The following is a 15,559-nucleotide window of genomic DNA, read 5'->3' as shown; positions in this document are numbered from 1 at the left end:
GGAGACAGCTGCTATGTACACTGTTAGTGCTAACATAGCTCTACCCACAATCCATCCGGCAATCTGACAATGTTCACAGCAAGGACTGAATCTAATTATGGTCCAAACAGAAATCAGATAGGGTAGCCTGGATCCAGAGCAAAAGATTACTGCAGGTTATGGTCTAGGGGAGTAGTCAGTATCCATGGCAGTGGTTAAGGCAGGCAGCAGTCAAAATATTCAGTATTCAAGGCTGGGGTCAGGCCAGGCTGCAGTCAAAAGAGTAGTATTCAAGGCTAGAGTCAGAACCAGAAAACTAGGCCAAATACGCTAAGAATGTGTGTGAAAGGGTAAATGCAACTTAACACATCCGGGATCAAATGTTTTTCAATTTAATTATCCGTGCAAGTTACCCCACCTTAGCCTTCCATAGGATTTAACACAGATTTTTGTTCACAGCTCTTGAGCAGGTGAAAAGTTGGGGACAAACCCTATTTTAAGGTAAAAATGTTAGGACTTGTCTCAGAACCCCTGAAACACCTACTCCCCTTAATGCTTAATTAGGTACTTAGTAGTTTTGTATTAGCTTAATTTGGCCAATAATGACATCTAATTTTTAGGGTTATGGGTTAAAAAGATGTGCAGGTGTTGTATTAATGAAACAGGTGTTTTTAAACTTGCAGACGGGAGTTACAGATGTTTAACTAATTTAGAAAAGTGGCAAAAATGACACAAAAGATCAACTTACATGCGTTTTATGAACCCCATTATCTGGAGTATTAATCAGCTGAAAAACACTTGCTTTCTGTAAATTTTTCACTGTTTTACAAAAATCAGCCATTTGACCTTTTAAGAGCCCCAAATAATTTGAATTTGGCCACTTATAGACTTCTATACAGTTATCCAATATTAGTTTGCACTTTTTTGCTCCACACTTAATACGGTTATTATCAATCAGAATTACCATTGTGCACTCAGTTTGAGTGCGCATACATGCAGTAAGCTAAATTACTGCGCAAAACCAAGCCGCGGTAAACATTTTTGTACTGCAGCTAATTGAATTCCTCCCTATATCTGTCAGAGCATCATAGACCTCTCAGTGGCCTCACTAATACCCCTTTTACACCGGAGCTAAAACCCGGGTTTTTGAAGGGTTAACCCGGGCAGCTCCCTGGTGTAAAAGGGCAGAGGGTTGGATCGCCGGGTCGAGTGACCCGGCAATCCAACCCAGGTAACTAGCAGGGTTTAACACAGGCGTAGCCCGTGAAACCCTGCTATGGGAACAGCGCACTCCGGGTCACGATGACCTGGAGTGCGCTGCTAGCCGGCCGATTGGTCCGGCTTCAGTGGCGCTTGGAGATGACGTCATCTCCAAGCGTCCACTTTCACTCCGCAAAAGCCGGGTCTATGCAGACCCGACTGCGGTGTGAGCGGCGCTGACTCGGGAATATCCCGAGTCAGCGCCGGCAAAATTCCGGGTCTGATCCGGATAGGAACTTTGTTCCAACTCCGGGTCAGACCCGGAATTTAGGTGGAAAAGGGGTATAACTAGCAGTATTACTGCAATTATACTCAATTTCAAGGATGGTCTGCTCTAGAAAACATCACAGTTGTGCCATATTGTCTCCATTTCCTTTGTGGACATGACAGAATTCTGGTGGATACAATAAAATTCTTTGAAATCTTGTATCTGTTCCCTGCTTTTCAATATCCTTTACTATTATTGCTTTGAGTAATAGTTGCTCTTCCTGATTAAGCTTTTGTTTGGAAATGCATTAACCAACTGTGGTTGTATTTTATTTGAAAGCAATGAATACATCTGAAGACAATTTATTGTTCCTGGGTTTATTTATGTATGATATAATCAATTTTTTTTTTTTTTTGTAAGTAATCAAGAAAAATATTCAGAGTTGGTTTTCTTTTGTGGACATTACATAATGTAGTATTGTATGTTGGCCAGTAGTAAGAATTCCAAATCAAATCCATTTTTATTTCATGACATAAAGAAAATAAATGTGAGTATTACACCACAATAACCATTGGTGTATCTATAATGGGTGCTGGATCAATGGGGACCCACACCACACACCCCAGTGCTTAAAGTGGTCCTAGAGACGTGATGGAACTCTCACCCCTCAGCGCTTTCTCAATAAAGGGACAGTGCGCCGTAGGCTGCAAAAAAAGGGGCATGGTCTCAAAAGAAAGGGGCGTGATCACACTATAGTATCCTCAATTCAAATTATGCCACAGTAGCACGATCTTATTCACATTACATCACACATAGTGCCCCTGATTCACATTGCACCACATAGTAGTGTCCCGTATTCATGTTATGACACACAGTAGTGCCCTTTTTACACAATGCCCACATTAGTGCCCATTATACACAATTCCCACGGTAGTAGTGCCCCTAATAAACATAACGCCCACAGTAGTAGTGCCCTTTATACATAATGCCCACAGAAGTAGTGTCCCTTATGCAATGCCCACTGTAGTGGTGCCCCTTATGCAGTGTTCACAGTAGTGGTGCCCCTTATGCAATGCCCCCAATAGAAGTGCCCAGTAGTAGTGCCCCCAGTAGTAATGTCCTCTGTAGTAGTGCCCACAGTAGTAATGTCCACCGTAGTAGTTCTTCCCGGTAGTAATGTCCCACTTTTTAAATACAAACACAGTACTTACCTTAAGCCCCACTCCTGCGTCCGCTGCCGTCCGGTCATGACGTCTCTCACATAGTGCCCACTGAGGGAGCCGGAGCTTTGGAGTGAACTCCAGCCTTCGGCTGCCGCTGTGGGGAAGGAGCCGGGCGCCCGCTGGTAACAAAATCTCAGTGAGTGCCCGGCAAATGGAGCCTCCCTCGTTCCGCCTCCAAATGGAACTAATGGAACGCAGTTCCACCCCGTTCCGGCCCACTTTAACCCATGCAGCACCCATAGTGGCTGATTCTGAGTCACACGCAAAGTGGCTGTATTCATGGTCAGCCACGGAAGCCTGATTTTTAGGGGTCTATGTACTAAGTCTTGGAGAGCAATAAAGTGGATGGAGCTAAAGGCCCTCATTCAGAGCCGCTCGTTAGCGGCAGTACGCTCGTTCCGAGCGATGTTTGCACATCTGCGCATGCGTACGGTTTTTAGTACGCATGCGCGAACTAGTCAGTGCGGCCGAAAATCGTTTGTACGCTATATTGCGAGTGCCTGCTATTTTGAGTGACAGAATGAGGCGTATGTGGGTGGTAACAGGGGAAGGTGCTTGAAAATGGGGAGTGGAGATCCGAACGCAGGCGTGCTTAAAGGTCAAAACGGGCGTTTTATGGGTGTGTATATTTAAAACAGCAGCGTCATTGTCCACGTCACTGGGTTATTTTATAGCCAGAACTGCTCGCAAATTTGTGGTAGCAAACACCAACCACAAGAATAGCGAGCAGTTCATACGCTGGTCGATGTACTCGATTAATCTAATAAATAGCGGACATGACGTATGGTGCGAGCGGCCAGGGGGCGTTTTTAACGAATAAACGAGCGTATGTTTTGCTCGTTCGTTCAGACTTAGAGGTGTGAACAGACTGCAATGTGCGTACGGATCATTTGAATAGCCACCCCTTGTTTTTAAACGAACGACCGCAAATAGCGAACGGCTCTGAATGAGGGCCAAAGTACCAACCAATCAACTCCTAACTGTCATTTTTCAAACATAGCCTGTAAAGTGACAGGAGCTGATTGGTTGCTACTTTATCTCTCTTCAAGGCCTAATACATAAACTCCTTTCTACTTTATGCTAATATGAGAATCCGTAGGGCTAATGTGGGGCTTTGTGCTTCTGCCAGCGGTAACCCCTGCCACCCACTGGTTTTACGACAACTTTTTTATTGTGATGGAAAAGTAAATATGCCTTTACGAGCAGCGAGATGTTGCTAGGAATCTATCTGTATTCTACATTGATTACAAACAATTTACTCATCAATCTATATTAGATACAGTATTTCTAGAGTGTGGTAGGCTGCGGGGGGGAGGGTTACGGGTAGTACTTACCTGCATGCATTAGGATTCTGATTGTCAGTATGCCACTGTCGGTATTCTGACTGCCGGCATCCTGTACATAACCCTACATAAATACTTTAGCTGGTGTCACAAGTTTGACATTGGTGAAATGTACTATTGTTACTGTTTTGCAATTAATCACTACAGCATAACAAACAGACCGTATGCATGTTATATATGCGTTTAATACCAACTCTGGTATAGGAAGACTGCGTATAAAGGAGACTGCTATTAAACATTTTTAAGCATTTGCTTGTAGTATAAGCTAACTATTGCAGGAGCTCCTCATTCCTTTTTATGAATCTGTATATATTTTTTATGTTTTAATCTATTTATTGATACCATCTCTTTGTGTCATTATAGAGAATGGATTTTTATTATTTCATTTGAATGTTACTTATCCTCTATGGGCACATATCACCTGCACTGCTTTTTATTCTTTTTCCCGATCTGCACATGTACAGAACGGATCTCCTCCAGCCCCCTAGCAGCGATGTAGCGGTCTCTGACTGCTGACAGATCTATTACCACTGGGGAGATGGGTAATGCCTCTGGAGAATCTATTGCTACTAGTGGGTGTGGTAAAACTGAGGTGTGTGGAGGGTATGGTTAAAATGGGGACCTATAGACACTGGTGGGGGGGGAGGGGGGGAGACTTAGACACCTCTAGTAATTTTTTCGCCAAAATATTGTAATATGTTTTCTAATTAAATTTTTTTTTTTTAAATATAGCAATATTTTATAGGTCACTTTTGGAAAAATTGTCAGTTAAGTGGCTAAATATTTACTAAGTCCAAACAGTATTCTCTGTGAAAAGCTAACTCTAGCAAAATACTGTCAAATGAGACACGTTTTAAGAAACTGAATTTTTTTTTTTAAATAAACAATGTGCGTATCCACTACACAAGAGTGGAATGACTGTACGATTACAACATTGTAATCGTTCACCAACCTGTGCAGTGGATAATGTGCCCACACTGAATGATATGTCATTCAGTGCAGACACCCTCTCTCATCCCTGAACATGCACAACCTGACGATCTTGTCAGGTTGACCTGCACGTTCAGGCGATGACAAATGCCGACAACGACAAGTGGGAACGCGCATCGCTGGTCGTTGCCGGCATTTTATTGAACGGTTAATAAACGACTGAACGATAACGATGTCATAATCGTTCATTTTTCTCGTCTAGTGGATACGAGCCTTAAGTGTGAGAAATGGAGAAAAGAAAAATGTCTGTTGCAATTGTGATAAAGATATAAGTAGAATATATACTCAATATGAAAATACTTTATTTGTTGCAATTTCCATGCTAGAACGCATGGCAAAAGCATGCATTTCTGTCTTCTGTCGTTTACATCATGTTTCAGAACATACGATGTCTTGTCCCAGGCCAACTTCTTCCAGAGAGTTGTGTAATACCAACTGCACTCCCAATAATAAAATATAAAACTAAAAGGATAAAAAAAATAGTAAATATACCAAACAGCATTTAGAAAGGGAAAAAAAAACTACTACAGCTACACATGAAAGTAATAGAGGTGAAGAGAATTCCTGCTGGTAAAGTTAGAAGGCACTCACATGTCACTGCTTTGGGTAAAGCAGCAAAAGTTGTAACAGGAAAACTGGATTAGCAAATACAGAAACTGAAAACTTTGAAAACATAAACGGTAAGAGATGAAAAGTGATAGTATTGGGTAACAGAAAGAAGATTATAACTTTACCACTTTACGTTTACAGTTATAGTGCAACTCTGGGGTTACTGTTTGGAGCACCTACTTATAAAGGTTTTAGAGAGGCTTCAGACAATCTCATTAAAGCAATGGAATGAATAAACATTTATTAATGGCCTACACAAAAATATGAGATATGGTAAGAACTTACCCTTGTTATCTCTATTTCTACGAAGTCCATAGGGTTCCACAGGATACCTTGGGGTATAGGTGTGACGTCAGTCGCTGGGCACCATAGAGTTAAGCTTTTCAGCCTCCCAGGATGCACTAGGGTCCCCCTCCTATACCCCGCCCCCGAGCCAAGGCACCTCAGTTAGTTATCAAGCCATAGGCCGGAGGAGGAGAAGGAAGAGAGAGAAAAAAGATCTGGACACATACAAGAATCACATTCTCACCAGAGGGAGACGGAAAACCGGTGACCAGAGCAAAGCCCATCTGCAGCACAGGTGCGACAGGGCGGGAGTCCTGTGGAACCCTATGGACTTCGTTGAAATAGAGATAACAAGGGTAAGTTCTTACCATATCTCATATTTTCTACTTCAGGGTCCATAGGGTATCCACAGGATACCTTGGGGATGTCCCAAAGCAGTATCCTTTAAGGGTGGGGACGCTCCTGTGCAGAAAGGAGAATCCGCCGCCCGAAGGAAGCATCCTGAGAGGCGAAGGTGTCAAACCTGTAATACCTCACGAAGGTATGGACAGAGGACCACGTAGCAGCCTTGCAGATCTGAACTGCCGAGGCACCACGTCGAGCTGCCCACGAAGGACCCACAGACCTAGTGGAATGAGCCTTCAGAGAAGGAGGGACCGGTAGGCCTTCATGAAGATAAGCTTCAGAAATAGCCATACGGATCCAGGCTGCCAAAGTTTGCTTTGAAGCAGGCCAACCCTTTTTACGGAAGCCATAGAGGACAAACAAAGCGTCCGACTTCCTAAACGAAGAAGTGCGGTCAACATAAGTCCTTAAGGCCCGCACAACATCCAAAGAGGCCTCACCCACGGAAAGACCCGGTGAGTTAAAGGCCGGAACAACTATTTCCTCGTTAACATGAAACTGGGAAACAACTTTGGGAAGAAACTCGGGCCGAGTGCGGAGCACTGCCCTGTTCCCATAAAAAACCAAGAAAGGGGGTCTACAAGAAAGAGCCCCTAACTCAGAAACACGTCTGGCCGAAGCAATGGCCAGAAGGAAAACAGTCTTAGCTGTTAGCCATTTAAGATCCACTGAGCCCAGTGGTTCAAACTGCGGTCCTTGGAGAGCCCTCAGGACCACAGCCAAATCCCAAGGCGCCACAGGTGGAACAAAGGGCGGCTGAATGCGGAGAACACCCTGCATAAAGGTGCGCACATCCGGGATTGTAGCAATCCTACGGTGAAACCAGACAGATAGGGCCGAAACCTGTACCTTCAAAGAAGCAAGGCGAAGCCCATGATCTAGTCCCGCTTGCAGGAAGGCGAGAATCCGAGACAGACGAAACTCCCGCGGTGCATAACCTCTCGGTCGACACCACTGGAAGAACGTATGCCACACGCGATGGTATATCCTCGCGGAAGACGGTTTCCGAGCTCGTAACATGGTACGCACCACAGAGCTGGAAAACCCCCGGGACCTCAGCATGGCCGTCTCAACAGCCACGCCGTCAAAGACAGTCGAGTCAGGTCCGGGTGAAGGCAAGGACCCTGAGACAGAAGGTCCGGTCGTAGCGGCAACCGCAGAGGACTGTCCACGGACAGACCCTGAAGGTCTGAGAACCAGTGCCGTCTGGGCCACGTGGGAGCTATCAACAGGAGCGTCCATCCTTCCTGTTTGAATTTCCGGATTACCCGTGGAAGAAGGGAGACCGGAGGGAACAGGTATGCGAACCTGAACGTCCACCGGACGGACAGAGCATCCACCAGAGACGCCCCTTCGTCTCTTGTGCGAGACCCGTACACCGGCAACTTGTTGTTGTGCCGGGAAGCCATGAGGTCGATTTCTGGAAGACCCCACCTGTCCACCAGTAGTTGAAAAACGTCCGGGTGCAGGGACCATTCCCCCGGATGAACGTCCTGGCGACTTAGAAAGTCCGCCTCCCAATTTAGCACTCCCGGGATGAAGACCGCTGATATGGCCGGAAGATTGCGCTCCGCCCAAACCAGGATCCGAGAGACCTCTACGAGAGCCACCCGACTGCGAGTTCCTCCTTGCCTGTTTATGTAGGCCACGGTGGTAGCGTTGTCTGACTGGACCTGCACCGGGCGACCCTGGAGAAACCGCTGTGCCTGCTGGAGAGCATTGAAGACCGCACGGAGTTCCAAGATATTTATTGGAAGCTCCGCTTCTGTTGGCGTCCACCTGCCCTGGAACAAGTGTGGACCCGAAACTGCTCCCCAGCCCCGAAGACTGGCGTCCGTTGTCAACAGGACCCAATTTGGAACCCAGAACGGACGTCCCTTGTTGAGGTGGGTCGTCTTTAACCACCACGCAAGGGACAGGCGAACCTCCGGGGTGAGCACAATCGTCTGGAACTTCAGAAACTGAGGCAGCCCGTTCCACTTGGACAGGATCAGGTGCTGCAGAGGTCTGGAGTGAAACTGGGCGTATTCCACCATGTCGAACACCGACACCATGGAGCCCAGTAACCTCATCGCCGAGTGTAAGGACACCCGGCGGCTGTGCAGACAACTGCGCACCCTTGACTGTAAAGCAGAGATCTTGTCCTCCGTCACGAAGATCCTTTGCTGTCCCGAGTCCAATAAGGCTCCAAGATGCAGAATCCTCCGAGACGGGATTAGAGTGGACTTCTGCCAGTTGATTAGCCAGCCGTGCCATTGCAGCAGTGCAATGGTCAGGTCCAAGTGGTGTAACAGGAGCTCTGGAGATCCTGCCACCAATAACAGGTCGTCCAAGTACGGCAACATGCGGACTCCTTGCAGCCGCAGAGAAGCCGCCATGACCGCCATAGCGTCCTGTAAGTTCAATGACACCATGTAGTCCCCAGGTTCCAGCGCCAGAATGATGGACCGTAGGGTCTCCATCCGAAACTTCGGGACCCGCAAAGACTTGTTGAGTGCTTTGAGGTTGAGAATCGGACGATATGACCCATTGGGTTTCTGTACCAAAAAAAGATTTGAATAGAAACCCTGGCCCCTCTGGGAGAATGGAACAGGCACTATAACTCCAGCCTGGAGCATAGTGTGCAATACCTTCCGCAGCTCCGTAGCCTTGTTCCGGTCTGATGGTAGACCCGTGGTGAAGAATCGAGCCGGGGGTCTGTGCCGGAAGGAGAGGGCGTACCCGTGAGAGACCACCTCCAGAACCCAAGTGTCTGTCGTAGTGAACGACCAACACCGGGAGAACTGCAGCAGGCGGCCTCCCACCCTGGGATCCCCCAAGGGGAGACCCGGACCGTCAGGCCGCAGGCTTGTCATCTGGCTTGGGGGCCGGACGTCTGGTACTCCATGCCTGTTTCCGGGGCTTGACCGATTTCTTAGGGCCAGCCTGTCGAGGAAACGACTGTGGTTTGGGCCTGCCCTGGGCCCTAGATGACCGAAAGGACGATGGTCCAGAACCAGAAGGAGCAGCGGCCGACGGGAGACAAGCAGATTTGGCTGCCGCCAGCGTGGCCACAATCTTATCCAGATCCGGACCGAAGAGAACTTCTCCGGTAAACGGCAACGCTTCCAGACCTTTCTTGGATCTGCGTCCGCCTTCCAGGATCGCAGCCACAAGGTGCGACGAGCAGCTACCGCTGCTGAAGAAATTCTAGACACCAGAGTACTAATGTCTAGAGCCGCCTCGTTGATGTAGGTGGCCGAATCGCGGAGATTGCCAATCAACTCCGCCTGTTCGGCCGGACAGTCGGATTCAAAAGAAGCCTCTAATGAATCCGCCCAGCGCTCCATCGCTCTGGCAACCCAGCAAATGGCCATAGCCGGCCGTGCTGCCCCCCCTGCAAGGGAATAAGCAGACTTCAGGCAGATTTCTACCTTGCGGTCCGTAGCATCCTTAAGGGAGGACATGGATGGCATCGGCAATGTGGCACTACGGACAAGACGGGTCACGTGAGAATCCACCTGTGGAGGGGATTCACACTTAGCAAAATAATTATCCGCGAACGGATAAGCCACCGCCAGGCGTCTCTGCGGCTGGTATCTTTTGCCAGGTTGTTTCCACGCCTCCTCTAAATGGTCCACCAACTGACCCGAAAGAGGAAAGACTGTGGCATCGCCCTTCACATCTTTGAAAAAGGCATACTTAGATTTAGCCGCTGGGGGAACTTCGTCCTCAATCACCAAGGCTGTGCGGACCGCCCGAATAAGTCCAGGAATATATACTTTGGACTTAGCATCAGCGTCCTTAGTATGGAAAGGTTCCTGATCGTAAGGATCCAGAATCTCCCCATCATCAGACGTCCCTTCGTCATCCTCATAAGGAGCGGACAGAGACGCCACCGGCCTTTTATGAGGCCGCATCACAGACTCCCCTTGCAACACATCCGACAAGTGCTGTACAGAACTCGTCAGGGAGTTAACCCACGCTGGCTCCTGAGAACCCGGGAGCGGGGAAATAGGGAGACTGTGGGGTACCACCAATTGTCGTGGGAACCCCTGCATGGGTGACGACACCACAGACTGCTGGGACAAACCCATCGGAGTAAACGCGGGCTGCGGAGCTAACTGGCCCACTAAAGCTGTTAACGCCTGAGCGAAACAAGCCCAGGGCGGCTCCTGTACCGTTGCTGTAACCGTAATAGGCCGCGCCATGGACAAACACTGCCGGCAAAGGCCCTCCGCGCTACCCTCCCCCTCCGCTAACGGTACTTTGCACGTGGTACACTGTAGCCGGAGGGGAAAATCACTTTCAGACATGATGGCACCACGTATGTGACCTCTCTCACCAATTAAGTATTAAATAGGCGAGAGACCACCCTGCAGCACCGCACCGCAAGGGCTTTAGCAGAAAGAACAGGGACAGTAATAAAGCTGACAGTTTAGAGAAGAAAAGTTACAGGCAGCGCTAGCACAGTCACATACAATGCAGAGAAATAACAATTCCTGCACTAACAGCGCTGATCACTCAACTACACAGACACAGGGCCTGGTAGGACACAGCGCTGCATACACAGACCTGAGCCACAGCGGAGGAGAGGTATGCGGGGGGACCCAGACCACGATGCTTCCTTCCAGACTTCCAGCAGCGTTCACCATGCGTTGCAGAGAAGATGGCCGCCGAGGAGCAGAGAGAAGCTGGCCTGGGGGAGGAGCGCTGACACAGGACCAGTCAGCACAGTGCAGAGAGGGCTGTGTGCAGCGGGGGAGGCGCCGGCTGTGAGACAGGGAAGGCGCGCTCCCCTGGCATGCATTTAACCCCTGGGACGCCGCAGCGCTACCGCTCTGCTGCGGTCCGCTGTCCCAGGGGGTAGTGGAAGCGCAGGTTGGTCGCCTGGCTCCACGCTGCAGCCAGTCCCCAGGGAGCCCCCTGCCTGGGGACTTAGGACCATGTGATCAGCGGGGACCCACCGCGGAACCCCGCTGCTTACCTCTGTCCCCTTTGAATCCGGCCATGGTCCGGAACATCTGGGGTCACCGCTAGCTGTGACCCCAGACGCCCACCAGCATCCCCGGATCAGTACCGGCGTTCTGGTACCGGCGGGGTGTAGGGAAGACAGCATGGACGTCAGGACTGACTGTCCATGCTGTTCATCCAGATGTGCAGCCACAGCTGCATGAAGAAAAAGCTTCAGGGGCTCTTCTAGCCCCCACTCCAACAGGTGCACCCGACTCCGGCCGGGCACCAAACTAAACTGAGGTGCCTTGGCCCGGGGGCGGGGTATAGGAGGGGGACCTAGTGCATCCTGGGAGGCTGAAAGCTTAACTCTTTGGTGCCCTGCGACTGACGTCACACCTATACCCCAAGGTATCCTGTGGATACCCTATGGACCCTGAAGTAGAAATGACCCATTGGGTTTCTGTACCAAAAATAGATTTGAATAGAAACCCTGGCCCCTCTGGGAGAATGGAACAGGCACTATAACTCCAGCCTGGAGCATAGTGTGCAATACCTTCCGCAGCTCCGTAGCCTTGTTCCGGTCTGATGGGAGACCCGTGGTGAAGAAGCGAGCCGGGGGTCTGTGCCGGAAGGAGAGGGCGTATCCGTGGGAAACCACCTCCAGAACCCAAGTGTCTGTCGTAGTGGTCGACCAACACTGGGCGAACTGTAGCAGGCGGCCTCCCACCCTGGGATCCCCCAAAGGGAGGCCCGGACCGTCAGGCCGCAGGCTTGTCATCTGGCTTGGGGGCCGGACGTCTGGTACTCCATGCCTGCTTCCGGGGCTTGACCGATTTCTTAGGGCCAGCCTGTCGAGGAAACGACTGTGGTTTGGGCCTGCCCTGGGCCCTAGATGACCGAAAGGACGATGGTCCCGAACCAGAAGGAGCAGCGGCCAACGGGAGACAAGCAGATTTGGCTGCCGCCAGCGTGGCCACAATCTTATCCAGATCCGGACCGAAGAGAACTTCTCCGGTAAACGGCAACGCTTCCAGACCTTTCTTGGAATCTGCGTCCGCCTTCCAGGATCGCAGCCACAAGGTGCGACGAGCAGCTACCGCTGCTGAAGAAATTCTAGACACCAGAGTACTAATGTCTAGAGCCGCCTCGTTGATGTAGGTGGCCGAATCACGGAGATTACCAATCAACTCCGCCTGTTCGGCCGGACAGTCGGATTCAAAAGAAACCTCTAATGAATCCGCCCAGCGCTCCATCGCTCTGGCAACCCAGCAAATGGCCATAGCCGGCCGTGCTGCCCCCCCTGCAAGGGAATAAGCGGACTTCAGGCAGATTTCTACCTTGCGGTCCGTAGCATCCTTAAGGGAGGACATGGATGGCATCGGCAATGTGGCACTACGGACAAGACGGGTCACGTGAGAATCCACCTGTGGAGGGGATTCCCACTTAGCAAAATAATTATCCGCGAACGGATAAGCCACCGCCAGGCGTCTCTGCGGCTGGTATCTTTTGCCAGGCTGTTTCCACGCCTCCTCTACATGGTCCACCAACTGACCCGAAAGAGGAAAGACTGTGGCGTCACCCTTCACATCCTTAAAAAAGGCATACTTAGATTTAGCCGCTGGGGGAACTTCGTCCTCAATCACCAAGGCTGTGCGGACCGCCCGAATAAGTCCAGGAATATATATTTTGGACTTAGCATCAGCGTCCTTAGTATGGAGAGGTTCCTGATCGTAAGGATCCAGAATCTCCCCATCATCAGACGTCCCTTCGTCATCCTCATAAGGAGCGGACAGAGACGCCACCGGCCTTTTATGAGGCCGCATCACAGACTCCCCTTGCAACACATCCGACAAGTGCTGTACAGAACTCGTCAGGGAGTTAACCCACGCTGGCTCCTGAGAACCCGGGAGCGGGGAAATAGGGAGACTGTGGGGTACCACCAATTGTCGTGGGAACCCCTGCATGGGTGACGACACCACAGACTGCTGGGACAAACCCATCGGAGTAAACGCGGGCTGCGGAGCTAACTGGCCCACTAAAGCTGTTAACGCCTGAGCGAAACAAGCCCAGGGCGGCTCCTGTACCGGTGCTGTAACCGTAATAGGCCGCGCCATGGACAAACACTGCCGGCAAAGGCCCTCCGCGCTACCCTCCCCCTCCGCTAACGGTACTTTGCACGTGGTACACTGTAGCCGGAGGGGAAAATCACTTTCAGACATGATGGCACCACGTATGTGACCTCTCTCACCAATTAAGTATTAAATAGGCGAGAGATCACCCTGCAGCACCGCACCGCAAGGGCTTTTGCAGAAGAACAGGGACAGTAATAAAGCTGACAGTTTAGAGAAGAAAAGTTACAGGCAGCGCTAGCACAGTCACATACAATGCAGAGAAATAACAATTCCTGCACTAACAGCGCTGATCACTCAACTACACAGACACAGGGCCTGGTAGGACACAGCGCTGCATACACAGACCTGAGCCACAGCAGAGGAGAGGTATGCGGGGGGACCCAGACCACGATGCTTCCGTCCAGCGCTTCCAGCAGCGTTCACCATGCGTTCTGGAGAAGATGGCCGCCGAGGAGCAGAGAGGAGGCTGGCCTGGGGGAGGAGCGCTGCCACAGGACCAGTCGGCAGCATGCAGGGAGGGCTGTGTGCAGCGGGGGAGGCGCCGGCTGTGAGACAGGGAAGGCGCGCTCCCCTGGCATGCATTTAACCCCTGGGACGCCGCAGCGCTACCGCTCTGCTGCGGTCCGCTGTCCCAGGGGGTAGTGGAAAGCGCAGGTTGGTCGCCTGGCTCCACGCTGCAGCCAGTCCCCAGGGAGCCCCCTGCCTGGGGACTTAGGACCATGTGACCAGCGGGGACCCACCGCGGGACCCCGCTGCTTACCTTTGTCCCCCTTGGATCCGGCCATGGTCCGGAACATCTGGGGTCACCGCTAGCTGTGACCCCAGATGCTCACCAGCATCCCCGGATCGGTACCGGCGTTCTGGTACCGGCGGGGGTGTAGGGAAGACAGCATGGATGTCAGGACTGACTGTCCATGCTGTACATCCAGATGTGCAGCCACAGCTGCACTGAAGAAAGCTTCAGGGGCTCTTCTAGCCCCCCACTCCGACAGGTGCACCCGACGCCGGCCGGGCACCAAACTAAACTGAGGTGCCTTGGCCCGGGGGCGGGGTATAGGAGGGGGACCTAGTGCATCCTGGGAGGCTGAAAAGCTTAACTCTATGGTGCCCAGCGACTGACGTCACACCTATACCCCAAGGTATCCTGTGGATACCCTATGGACCCTGAAGTAGAAATGAGTTTATCATTTCAGAAAAGACAAGTTAATAATGACATGAATAACTATATTCAAATTTTAGGACTATGCAAAAAGTTCTCCAGTGCATTTGTCCTACCCTAGTCCAACCTTCCACTTCATCTTCAACTAAAAATCACAAAATGCTGAACCTAGAGGAATGAGAGGGCTCATAAGGTCTTGTTTAGAGATGTTTCGATGATAAACTAGCAACTAAATGCCACATAACTGGCATGTTGGGGAGGAGATGTAGTCAAAATACCAACGGCCGGGATGCTGTCTGTTGAAATCCCAGCGTCGGAATACCGACCCGGGACTAAACATAGGTGGCTAAATCCCGAAGCCAGCCTATACACCGACGCCGGAATCCTGACAGATGGCATCCCGATCGAAGTTGAGGAGAGGGCATATGTACACCACTATTAAGAAAAGATTCCACTGTTCCCCGTCCATCTAACACAGGCTGGTCTTCCGGAATGTACTAGTTTGGAAACATTTTTAATTTATTATGGACAGAGCCAGTTATTATGAACCTATGATAAGATATGAATACTTCTTTTTCAAATCAGTTATACAGCAAATATTTATGCAGCGTGCGATAAAGTATCAATTTTAATATGATATAAATAGCTATATGACAGGCTTATTCCTTGGTGCAGGGATCCAAAGCTGTGACAATACAGGAGCAAGTCTGTAATTCTTTCATAAGTGTATGGATTCCTGCCTTCATATGACCACCTGTTGCAAGGTTTGATAATATTCACAAATAATTTGTGTCCTGTGATCCTTAAGGTATCAGTGAGTTCCGTGTGAGACTGCCGATGTTTTACTGTAGTAGTCATTTAAAAGGCAAAATCAACCTGGTTTCGCCTTTTAAATGACTGCTACTTTAGAACATCGGGCAGTCTCACACGGACCTCACTGATACCTTTACCCCTTGGTATTACAGAGCCCTTAAAAGCATTAGCAAGCTTTTAAGGTCTCCCTAAATTCAGTAATACCATTTACAGCATCT

General features: G+C 50.1%; 1 protein-coding gene across 4 annotated transcripts in view; it reads right to left on the bottom strand.

Moving 5' to 3' along the window:
- Positions 1-5,285: 5,285 nt before the first annotated feature.
- NAT9 (N-acetyltransferase 9) overlaps positions 5,286-15,559 on the bottom strand; it is a 28,901-nt gene continuing 18,627 nt past the window's right edge. For all 4 annotated transcript variants that reach the window (XM_088482597.1, XM_088482598.1, XM_088482599.1 and 1 more), the window contains one exon: positions 5,286-5,465. The gene's annotated coding sequence lies outside the window, so the exon portion shown is untranslated. The remainder of the gene's footprint in view (positions 5,466-15,559) is intronic.

The sequence above is a fragment of the Taudactylus pleione genome, unplaced genomic scaffold, assembly GCF_031769625.1.
Source record: "Taudactylus pleione unplaced genomic scaffold, aTauple2 ptg000290l, whole genome shotgun sequence".
NCBI lineage: Eukaryota > Metazoa > Chordata > Amphibia > Anura > Myobatrachidae > Taudactylus > Taudactylus pleione.
Note: the sequence above shows the minus strand (reverse complement) of the source record. Positions and strands in the feature narration are given on the sequence as shown.